This window comes from Ranitomeya variabilis, chromosome 8 (genome assembly GCF_051348905.1).
Source record: "Ranitomeya variabilis isolate aRanVar5 chromosome 8, aRanVar5.hap1, whole genome shotgun sequence".
Classification (NCBI taxonomy): domain Eukaryota; kingdom Metazoa; phylum Chordata; class Amphibia; order Anura; family Dendrobatidae; genus Ranitomeya; species Ranitomeya variabilis.
The window spans coordinates 47,824,944-47,836,959 of record NC_135239.1 but is presented as its reverse complement, the minus strand read 5'-3'; positions in this window follow the sequence as shown (position 1 = coordinate 47,836,959).

The window sequence follows — 12,016 nt, the reverse complement described above, 5'->3', positions numbered from 1 at the left end:
AGAGACACTACATTGTACTATGAGGGACCCAGTAGCAATGCCGTCAACCAAAAGCGAGCACACCCACCTCTTCAGACAAACAGCAGTCTCACGGGTGCTTGCGCCAAGTCGCGATACCACGGCCCCGTGTGGGGAGTTTGGCCATTTAGGGAGGTGTAAACATGTCGTATGCTGTACAATCTGCAGCAGCAAATTAGACATTAGAAAAGTAATTCACAGGCAAGAGCTTTTCATAGGAAAGCTAGGTGTCGGCCGGGCAAGGTGGGGCAAAAGATTTTGAAATCCAGTTGTGGTTCATTTTAATGAATGTTAGATCGTCAACATTTTGGGTAGCCAGACGAGTCCTTTTTTCGGTTAATATTGACCCTGCAGCACTGAATACTCTTTCTGATAGGACACTTGCTGCCGGGCAAGCAAGCTCCTGCAATGCATATTCTGCCAATTCTGGCCAGGTGTCTAATTTGGAGGCCCAGTAATCAAATGGGAATGACGGTTGAGGGAGAACATCGATAAGGGATGAAAAATAGTTAGTAACCATACTGGACAAATGTTGTCTCCTGTCACTTTCAATTGATGCAGCAGTACCTGTCCTGTCTGCGGTCATAGCAAAATCACTCCACAACCTGGTCAGAAAACCCCTCTGTCCAACGCCACTTCTGATGTGTGCACCCCTAACACTCCTAGTCTGCTGCCCCCTGGAGCTCGTGTGAGAACGATCACGTGCGCTGTGTGCTGGGAATGCCTGAAGCAAACGGTCAACAAGAGTTGATTGTTTGGTTGCTAATATTAGTTCCAAGTTCTCATGTGGCATAACATTTTGCAATTTGCCTTTATAGCGTGGATCAAGGAGGCAGGCCAACCAGTAATCGTCATCGTTCATCATTTTCGTAATGCGTGTGTCCCTTTGTAGGATACGTAAGGCATAATCCGCCATGTGGGCCAAAGTTCCACTTGTCAAATCTCCGGTTGTGATTGGTTGAGGGGCAGTTGCAGGCAAATCTACGTCACTTGTGTCCCTCAAAAAACCAGAACCCGGCCGTGACACGCAACCAATTTCCTGTGCCCCCGTGAAAGTTTCCGCATTAAAAATATACTCATCCCCATCATCCTCCTCGTCCTCCACCTCCTCTTCGCCCGCTACCTCGTCCTGTACACTGCCCTGACCAGACAATGGCTGACTGTCATCAAGGCTTCCCTCTTCCTCTGGTGCAGACGCCTGCTCCTTTATGTGCGTCAAACTTTGCATCAGCAGACGCATTAGGGGGATGCTCATGCTTATTACGGCGTTGTCTGCACTAACCAGCCGTGTGCATTCCTCAAAACACTGAAGGACTTGACACATGTCTTGTATCTTCGACCACTGCACACCTGACAACTCCATGTCTGCCATCCTACTGCCTGCCCGTGTATCCTCCCACAAATAAATAACAGCACGCCTCTGTTCGCACAGTCTCTGAAGCATGTGCAGTGTTGAGTTCCACCTTGTTGCAACGTCTATGATTAGGCGATGCTGGGGAAGGTTCAAAGACCGCTGATAGGTCTGCATACGGCTGGCGTGTACAGGCGAACGTCGGATATGTGAGCAAAGTGCACGCACTTTGAGGAGCAGGTCGGAGAACCCAGGATAAGTTTTCAATAAGCACTGCACCACCAGGTTTAAGGTGTGAGCCAGGCAAGGAATGTGTTTCAGTTGGGAAAGGGAGATGGCAGCCATGAAATTCCTTCCGTTATCACTCACTACCTTGCCTGCCTCAAGATCTACTGTGCCCAGCCACGACTGCGTTTCTTGTTGCAAGAACTCGGACAGAACTTCCGCGGTGTGTCTGTTGTCGCCCAAACACTTCATAGCCAATACAGCCTGCTGACGCTTGGCAGTAGCTGGCCCATAATGGGACAACTGGTGTGCAACAGTGTCATCTGCCGATGGAGTGGTTGGCCGACTGCGTTCTGTGGAAGAGCTGTAGCTTCTGCAGGAGGACGAGGAGGAGGAGGAGGGGGTGCGAACGCCTACAGCCAACTGTTTCCTAGACCGTGGGCTAGGCACAACTGTCCCTAAATTGATGTCGCCTGTGGACCCTGCATCCACCACATTCACCCAGTGTGCCGTGATGGACACATAACGTCCCTGGCCATGCCTACTGGTCCATGCATCTGTAGTCAGGTGCACCTTTGTACTCACAGATTGCCTGAGTGCATGGACGATGCGCTGTTTAACATGCTGGTGCAGGGCTGGGATGGCTTTTCTGGAAAAAAAGTGTCGACTGGGTAGCTCGTATCGTGGTTCAGCGTACTCCATCAGGGCTTTGAAAGCTTCGCTTTCAACTAACCGGTAGGGCATCATCTCTAACGAGATTAGTCTAGCTATGTGGGCGTTAAAACCCTGTGTACGCGGATGCGAGGATAAGTACTTCCTTTTTCTAACCAGAGTCTCATGTAGGGTGAGCTGGACTGGAGAGCTGTAGATCGTGGAACTTTCGGGTGTGCCGGTGGACATGGCAGACTGAGAGACGGTTGGAGACGGTATTGTTTCCGCCGGTGCCCTACATGCAATATTTCCTCCTACAAAACTGGTGATTCCCTGACCCTGACTGCTTTTGGCTGGCAAAGAAACCTGCACAGATACTGCCGGTGGTGCGGAAAATGGTGGCCTTACAGTGACGGAAGGGATGTTGCGTTGCTGACTAGCTTCATTGGCCGAGGGTGCTACAACCTTGAGGGACGTTTGGTAGTTAGTCCAGGCTTGAGAATGCATGGTGGTTAAGTGTCTATGCATGCAACTAGTATTTAGACTTTTCAGATTCTGACCTCTGCTTAAGCTAGTTGAACATTTTTGACAGATGACTTTGCGCTGATCAGTTGGATGTTGTTTAAAAAAATGCCAGACTGCACTCTTCCTAGACTCTGATCCCTTTTCAGGGATTGCAGACTGAGCTTTAACCGGATGGCAACGCTGTGCTCCAACAGGTTTTGGCTTTGACACGCGTTTTGGTCCAGATACGGGCCCGGCAGATGGAACCTGTTGCGATGTTGATGCCTGCTGCGGCCCCTCCTCCACCTCCGCTTCTGAACTACTGCCGCCTGCACCCTGTTCCCCCAATGGCTGCCAATCGGGGTCAATAACTGGGTCATCTATTACCTCCTCTTCGAGCTCGTGTGCAACTTCGTCTGTGTCACTGTGTCGGTCGGTGGTATAGCGTTCGTGGCGGGGCAACATAGTCTCATCAGGGTCTGATTGTGGATCTGTACCCTGAGAGGGCAATGTGGTGGTCTGAGTCAAAGGAGCAGCATAGTACTCTGGCTGTGGCTGTGCATCAGTGCACTCCATGTCAGAATATACTTGTAATGGGCATGGCCTGTTAAATGTTTCACTTTCTAAGCCAGGGACGGTATGTGTAAAGAGCTCCATGGAGTGACCCGTTGTGTCGCCTGCTGCATCCTTCTCTCTTGTTGTAGTTTTTGCTGAGGAGGACAAGGAAGCGACTTGTCCCTGACCGTGAACATCCACAAGCGACGCGCTGCTTTTACATTTACCAGTTTCGGAAGAGGAGGCAAAAGAGCTAGAGGCTGAGTCTGCAATGTAAGCCAAAACTTGCTGTTGCTGCTCCGCCTTTAAAAGCGGTTTTCCTACTCCCAGAAAAGAGAGCGTTCGAGGCCTTGTGTAGCCTGACGACGAAACTGGCTCCACAGCTCCAGACTTAGGTGGAATATTTTTATCCCCACGACCACCTGATGCTCCACTACCACTACCATCATTACCAGCTGACAATGAACGCCCACGACGACCTCTTGCACCAGACTTCCTCATTGTTTTAAAATCTTAACCAAAGTAACTTTATTTGTTGCTATCAAACAACTTACACGGTGAGCTATAACTTCAGTATGATTTCAATATCCCTTAACAGGTTGGTGAGACCACAAGGAAAATCAGGCACAATGTTACACACTCTGTTTTCTGTGGCACAAAATCACAGAGATGACACACACGCAGGACTGTCACTCAAGCACTAATGTCAATATTAATCTCCCACCTAATTTATTTATTTTTTTTTCTCAGGGAGACTTTAGAAACCAAATAATATTAAAAAAAAAAAAAAAAGGCTTTCTATGGCCCACAATTAGAGAGAGAGAGGTGGCACAACCAGGAGTCAAGACTGGCACACAAGCTGAAAGGGCAATATTACTCTCCCACTGTTTTTTTAGGTTTTTTTTTTTTTTTCAGGGAGAATTAGAAACCAAATAATATTAAAAAAAAAAAAAATAGGCTTTCTATGGCCCACTGAATGAAAGGGAGAGAGGTGGCACACCCAGGAGTCAAGACTGGCACACAAGCTGAAAGGGCAATATTACTCTCCCACTGTTTTTTTAGGTTTTTTTTTTTTTTTCAGGGAGAATTAGAAACCAAATAATATTAAAAAAAAAAAAATAGGCTTTCTATGGCCCACTGAATGAAAGGGAGAGAGGTGGCACACCCAGGAGTCAAGACTGGCACACAAGCTGAAAGGGCAATATTACTCTCCCACTGTTTTTTTATGTATTTTTTGTTTTTTTCAGGGAGACTTTAGAAACCCAATAATATTTAAAAAAAAAAATAAATAGGCTTTCTATGGCCCACTGAATGAGAGGGAGAGAGGTGGCACACCCAGGAGTCAAGACTGGCACACAAGCTGAAAGGGCAATATTACTCTCCCACTGTTTTTTTAGGTTTTTTTTTTTTTTCAGGGAGACTTTTGAAACCAAATAATATTAAAAAAAAAAAAAAAAAAAAAATATAGGCTTGCTATAGCCCACTGAATGATAGCGCACACACAGCAGTGGCACACAAGCCCTGACTGAGGCCAATATTTTTCTCCCACTGATTGATGTAGTGTTTCTGTGTTGAGGTAGATTTTAGAACACAAATCACGGAAAAAATAAATAGGCTTTCTATGGCCCACTCAGTGAGAGATGGCACACACAGGGATGGCACTGTAGCAGAAATGCCAATCTTAATCTCCCACAAAAAAAAAACAAAAAAAAAAAAAAACTGTCCTACAATTACTATCTCCCTGCAGTAATGTAAGCCAGGTATGGCAGGCAGCAATAGGAGTGGACTGATGCACAAATTAAATAAAAAGTGTGGACAAACAAAAAAGATAGCTGTGCAGAAAGGAAGGAACAAGAGGATATGTGCTTTGAAAAAAGCAGTTGGTTTCCACAGTGGCGTACACACAGCAATACAGCTATCACGGAGCCTTCTAGGGCAGCCCAATGAGCTACAGCGCTGAGGGGAAAAAAAAAAAAAAATAGCTTCCACTGTTCCTGCACACCGAAGGTGGTGTTGGACAGTGGAAATCGCTGCAGCACAAGCGGTTTGGTGGTTAGTGGACCCTGCCTAACGCTCTCCCTGCTTCTGACGAAGCGGCAGCAACCTGTCCCTAAGCTCAGATCAGCAGCAGTAAGATGGCGGTCGGCGGGAACGCCCCTTTATAGCCCCTGTGACGCCGCAGACAGCAAGCCAATCACTGCAATGCCCTTCTCTAAGATGGTGGGGACCAGGATCTATGTCATCACGCTGCCCACACTCTGCGTTCACCTTCATTGGCTGAGAAATGGCGCTTTTCGCGTCATTGAAACGCGACTTTGGCGCGAAAGTCGCGTACCGCATGGCCGACAAGCACAGGGGTCGGATCGGGTTTCATGAGACGCCGACTTAGCCAAAAGTCGGCGACTTTTGAAAATGATCGACCCGTTTCGCTCAACCCTAATTATCATTATTATTTCAGCAGGGGCTCTGTCTTTATTATAGGAACAATCCACAAGCCTTTGAGATGTTGAAATTTGTATTCTAAATGGACACAAGGATCTCATAAAATGACTATTTCATTATCTGGAAGATTAATATACAATTCAATAAGTGAAGTGTTATTACAATTTCGAAGTCTGATTACTGTACTTGGCAAGTAATTAATGTGATCCATTGCAGATACGTCACCATTTTCTGAAAACTGGCTATAAAGTGCAATTTCTTTGACATGTAGAGTGTATGGGATTTCTGTGTAATGTCAATTAAGTTGGCGGAAAATTATGTGGGAAACTGTCAGAAATATTCTGTGTGTCACATAAATACAGTTTTGAGTGCATAGACTATGGCGAGAAAAAGTGTTGAGGATAAAAATGCCAACCAGTTAATATTGGTTTCCCGGAGAAAGTTGCTTCCTGTAAGGGGTACAGAGACTTTGGACCCACTTCAGTTACTCTTCGATATTTGCTCATGATGTCTTTTTAAAGAGGTTACTCATCCTTAGGCTACAAGTGTGCAGTCGCTCTATGTGACTGCAGACTTGTGAGTCCTCACAGTGCGCGCACAGCACATTGTGAGGATTCTCCAGTGCCATAGCTGGGAGTGTTGGGCGCGTGACCGCAAGTATGTGATTTGCATACATGCAGTCACATGCCAATGCAAGTGAATTGAGCAAGGACGGACACATCTAATAGGAATGTGGCCAGGAGTGTAAATCGCATAGTGGCGATCACATGATTGTCCTTTTCTGGTGCCGGCACCAGAGAATCCTCATAGCGTGCAGTGCATGCGCTCTTATGATCCACAAGTCTGCAGTCACATAGAGTGACTGTACACTTGTACCCCAAGGCCAGCCAACCCCTTTTAAACCAGGTCCGATTCCAATATTTTCATCCAGAACACTATCAAAAGAATCTTCCTATCATTTCTGTGTAAAAATGACTTTTGAGTGTCTTTTAACACTAGGAAGGTTTCTCTACCTGAAAAAGATGTCGTGTGCACATATGCTTATAGGGGCCAATACTTTAGCTGTAGGAAAAAACTCTAAAACAATACTTTAGTTGATCTTCTTTGCCACTGATGGATTGATATCAATTATTCACATGCGGCAGCGGTTTGGTGGTTGACAGGAGATCCATGCTGCTTGAACCGTGGGCAGCATGAATTAGACGCTGACTGCATTACTACAACAAGGTATGTTTTACTCTGAAATACTGCAGCATTAAAGGGAACCTGTCACCTGAATTTGGAGGGCCCTTTTTTCGGTCTGATGAGCGGTGTTTTGGTGTGTTTTATTCACCCCTTCCTTTCCCGCTGGCCGCACGCTGGCCACAATATCGTCTTGAAGTTGATTCGCTTTCCTACGTAGAACACGCGTGCGCAATGCAATCTTGCCTTGCGCACGCGCAGTGTGCTTTGCCCAACTGCGGGCAAAGCCGAAAAGCATAAGTGCGCATGCACTGGCGCACTATGTCCTGGAAGTATTTCGCTGTGTTCTGGCGCATGCGCACTAATGCTTTTCGGCTTTGCCCGCAGTTGGGCAAAGCATACTGCACGTGCGCAAGGCAAGATTGCATTGCGCACGCCTGTTCTACGTAGGAAAGCGAATCAACTTCAAGATGATATTGTGACCAGCATGCGGCCAGCGGGAAAGGAAGGGGTGAATAAAACACCCAAAAACACCGCCCATCGGACCGAAAAAAGGGCCCGCCAAATTCAGGTGACAGGTTCCCTTTAAACATACACAGCTACATTAAAGTAGCCAGTGTCTGATTAATGCTGGACCTAGTTTGGTGTCCATTAATCTCGAATCAGGTTCCCTTTAATTTGTGGGGCCACAAAGAGATTAATCCAGCATCAGTTAATCCATGATGCAATACCATCAGGGAGGTGACTGATTGGCTGCAAAAACTACACCAAACATAGAGTCAATGTCATTAAAATTGTTGTCCGGGTTTGGGGTTCATGTCTGCAGTCATTAATGAATCCTCACAACGTGCAATGTGCGTGCTGTCAGGATTCACCAGTGCAGGCATCAGGAGCGGGCAGGCATGTGACCACAATTATGTGATTTGCGTATAGGCGTTCACATGCCGACTAGAGGTGCGCGGCCTCATACAATGCAAGGCCGGACATGTCTAGTCGGAATGTGCAAAACGCATACGTCCGGTCACATGATTGTCAGCTCCCAACACCGGTATAGGTGAATCCTGTGAGAATTCACATAACGCCACATAGAGTGACTGCAGACTTGAGCTCCAAGCCTGGGTAATCCCTTTGAAAACCATCTTCAGTGTAAAGAAGAACAAGGAATCCTTGAAGTAATGATCTCAACAACATTCAAAATGTCTGGGATTACATAATGAAACAGAACTATTTGTTTTATCCTATATCCACAGAAGATCTGTGGTTAGTTCTCTAAAATGTTTGGAACAACCTCCTTGCCGAATTCCATCAAAAACCATATACAAATACAAGTGTACCTAGAAGAATGGATGCTTTGATGCTGTTCTGAAGAAAAATGTAAGTTATTCCAAATATTGATATAGATTTCTCTTTTATCCATTCACTTTGCATTTTGTTTATTGATAAAAATAAACTATTAACATTTATATTTTTTTTTTTAAAGCTTCTTACTGTACAGCATTTTTGTCTATGCCTGCCTAAAATATTTGTTCCGTAGTGCATGTATATTTTTTTTTATCTGATGTAAACAGTGTTTTCCTGATCTGTGATGTTTTTCTTTTGTTTCTTTGTCTCTCATCCCTGTATATAAATCTAGTAGTTTTTATCCAACTGGGTGTGGTCCTCAAGAAGCCACCTATGAAGAGTTAAGGATTACGCCCACTTGGTAACAATACTAGATTTGCATACAGGGAAGAAGTGGCCATATCTCAGGGATGGAGAGGAGCGGGAAGAAAATAAAAATAGTTCTCGATTCAGAAGAAAAGCGCCATTTACATCAGGTAAAAAAAAATACATATTTATGGCAAGTGACAGGTCCTCTTTAAGTCAGGCCTCCATATCACATTTCAGAGGGAATTTTTCCTATTATATCCTTCCTTATCTGAATCCCATTTACATTATATGTATTTTAAACCCCAGTGACTTTCCACATCGGATGCACAGTATCTCACAGGTAGTATATGTTCTGTACGACAGGCCTGTCGCTATGGCAACATCCTTTTCATTCCTATTCAATGGCAATGTGCACAGATGTGCTCTTCCCATTAAGGTTCCTGTAGCAAACTAATGCTTTCTCTGGAGTGCAGTAAGATGTGTTCCTTCCCTGCTTATAATTGATTCAAAGTTTTATTGCCTACAATACTGAGCAGCGCACTCTTACAGATCGGAGTCAGATACTTAGAATTATGGAAAAATAAGATGTTATCAGACATTAAAATACCAAATTAAAAAAAAAAAGAATTTCGTAGTTATTTTTTTTATTGTAATTAAATAGTAGATAAAAGTATTAACAGAAGGTCTTGGAATGGTTCATAATGTAACTCATAACAGGTGCTTGCAGGAAGACTGGGTCAGTGTCTCAGGTCACTTTCTTTAACAGGTGACTAGGCTTGTAGCCTATCATTTGCAATAACCAGGGTTGCCTCCATTCACACACCATTCTCTCCAAAGACAGCCCAAAAAACTCACCAGCGCCTCCGAAAAGAATAAAGCAAATGTGAACAGGTGCAAGCTGCTATGACTGCATAATATACAAACAAAAGAATTCAGCAGCATTCTGTAATGGCTACGATGTATGCAGATGTTGAGCATATGAAATCTGAACTGCATTACTGCTATATAGAATAGACTCATAAAAATTAAGATAATTGGATTGTAATTTGCCAATTCATGAAAGCCCAAGGCGTCCTTCTTTGATAGGACCCTCCCCTAATATTGTGCCTCTCCCAAGCTAAAATCCTACAAATTTAAAGGGCAGGTAGGATCCAACACTAGTCAAAAATAGTCTTTTAGGCCGATGGGAGGAACGTTCAGTCAAAAAAGGAGGAAGTCATCACCTCCAATAGTATACTACAAAAAACTTATCAGCAACTCTGAACAGAATAAAGCACCTGTGCAAGCTGACATGACTGCATAATATATAAACATGAGAATACATCAGCACATTTTTGATTATTGCTGGATCCTACCTGCCCTATATTTGTATGTTTTTTTGTCCAGGAGAGGCATAATATTATATTAGGGTCCCATCAAAGAAGGTTTCCTTGTTGTGGCTGTTGGGCTCTCATGAAGTGGCCAATTTATGAACTAAGTACCTTAATTTTTATAAGTATTTAATCTACATAGCAGTTATGCAGTTCAAATTTCATATATGCTATGTTTACATATATCTTAGCGCTTGCAATGTGCTGCAGTATTCTCTTACTTAACTATTCACTCTACCAGGCACAAAGAGATCCAAGGCTACCTTGTTGGATCTCTTGTAGGGTTGGTCATAGTACCTGCGTCCGTTGTTTCTACAGTGCCAGATTCCTTGTCTCTTTCCACTGGGGATGGAGATGCAGGTCAGCAGGCCAGCCGCTGCTCACACACTTTCCCTAACAGGGCCGCTTTCCATTTTAATACCACGGTGATGTGCGATTTCAGGAGCTGGCGGCTCAGCTCCTCCACCTCGGCCCCCAAGAACTCCGGGTCCATGGCTGACAGTTGGTCAGGGTTCTCATCCGAGGGAGTCCTCCGCTTCCACCCCATGCTTCAGGTGACCAACACTCGGCATCTTTCTTGTCGGGTTCTTAGTTGCACCCACGTGCTGTTCCCACTCTCTCTTTTGTGGGTGGTCCTTCTTTTTCTTTCTCTTCCCACCATCCAGGGCCGGACTGGCCATAGGGCAGTTCTGGCAAATGCCAGAAGGGCCGATGGCAGTAGTGGGCCGCTCGAATGTGCCGCTGTCGGCACACTCCCCCCGCTGTCACGGCACACTCCCGGCCCCGCATTCAACTATACCGGCGTCATAGACGCCGGTATAGTTGAATGCAATGATGGAGGAGAGAGCGTCTGCTGACGCCCCCTCTCCCATCATTCCCCGCTCTGCCTGCCGCTGACACTGCGGGTGCGCGATGACGTCATATCATCGCGCACCTGCTGTGTGACCGGGCGGGCAGACTGCGACTGCTGAGACCGGAGCCAGGAGCAGCGCGGGACACGAGGAGAGAGGTGAGTAGTGTGTTTGTTTGGTTTTTTTTATCAATGAGTGATGACTGGATTGTGGAGCTATTGGGGGGGGGGCTGCCTGCCTGCATTACTTTCTATGGGGGCTGCCTGCTTGCATTACTTTCTATGGGGGCTGCCTGCCTGCATTACTTTCTATGGGGGCTGCCTGCCTGCATTACTTTCTATGGGGGCTGCCTGCCTGCATTACTTTCTATGGGGGCTGCCTGCCTGCATTACTTTCTATGGGGGCTGCCTGCCTGCATTACTTTCTATGGGGGCTGCCTGCCTGCATTACATTCTATGGGGGCTGTCTGCCTGCATTACATTCTATGGGGGCTGCCTGCCTGCATTACATTCTCTGGGGGCTTCCTGCCTGCATTACTTTCTATGGGGGCTGCCTGCCTGCATTACTTTCTATGGGGGCTGCCTGCCTGCATTACTTTCTATGGGGGCTGCCTGCCTGCATTACTTTCTATGGGGGCTGCCTGCCTGCATTACATTCTATGGGGGCTGCCTGCCTGCATTACATTCTATGGGGGCTGCCTGCCTGCATTACATTCTATGGGGGCTGCCTGCCTGCATTACATTCTATGGGGGCTGCCTGCCTGCATTACTTTCTATGGGGGCTGCCTGTCTGCATTACTTTCTATGGGGGCTGCCTGCCTGCATTACTTTCTATGGGGGCTGCCTGCCTGCATTACTTTCTATGGGGGCTGCCTGCCTGCATTACATTCTATGGGGGCTGCCTGCCTGCATTACATTCTATGGGGGCTGCCTGCCTGCATTACATTCTATGGGGGCTGCCTGCCTGCATTACATTCTATGGGGGCTGTGCTGCATTATATTGTATGGTGTCTGCCTGCATTACATTCTATGGGGGCTGGCTGCATTCCATTCCATGGGCCTGTGCTGCATTATATTCTATGGGGCTGGCTGCATTCCATTCTATGGGCCTGTGCTGCATTATATTCCATGGGGCTGGCTGCATTACATTGTATGGTGGCTGTGCTGCATTATATTGTATGGGGCTGTGCTGCATTATATTCTATGGGGCTGTGCTGC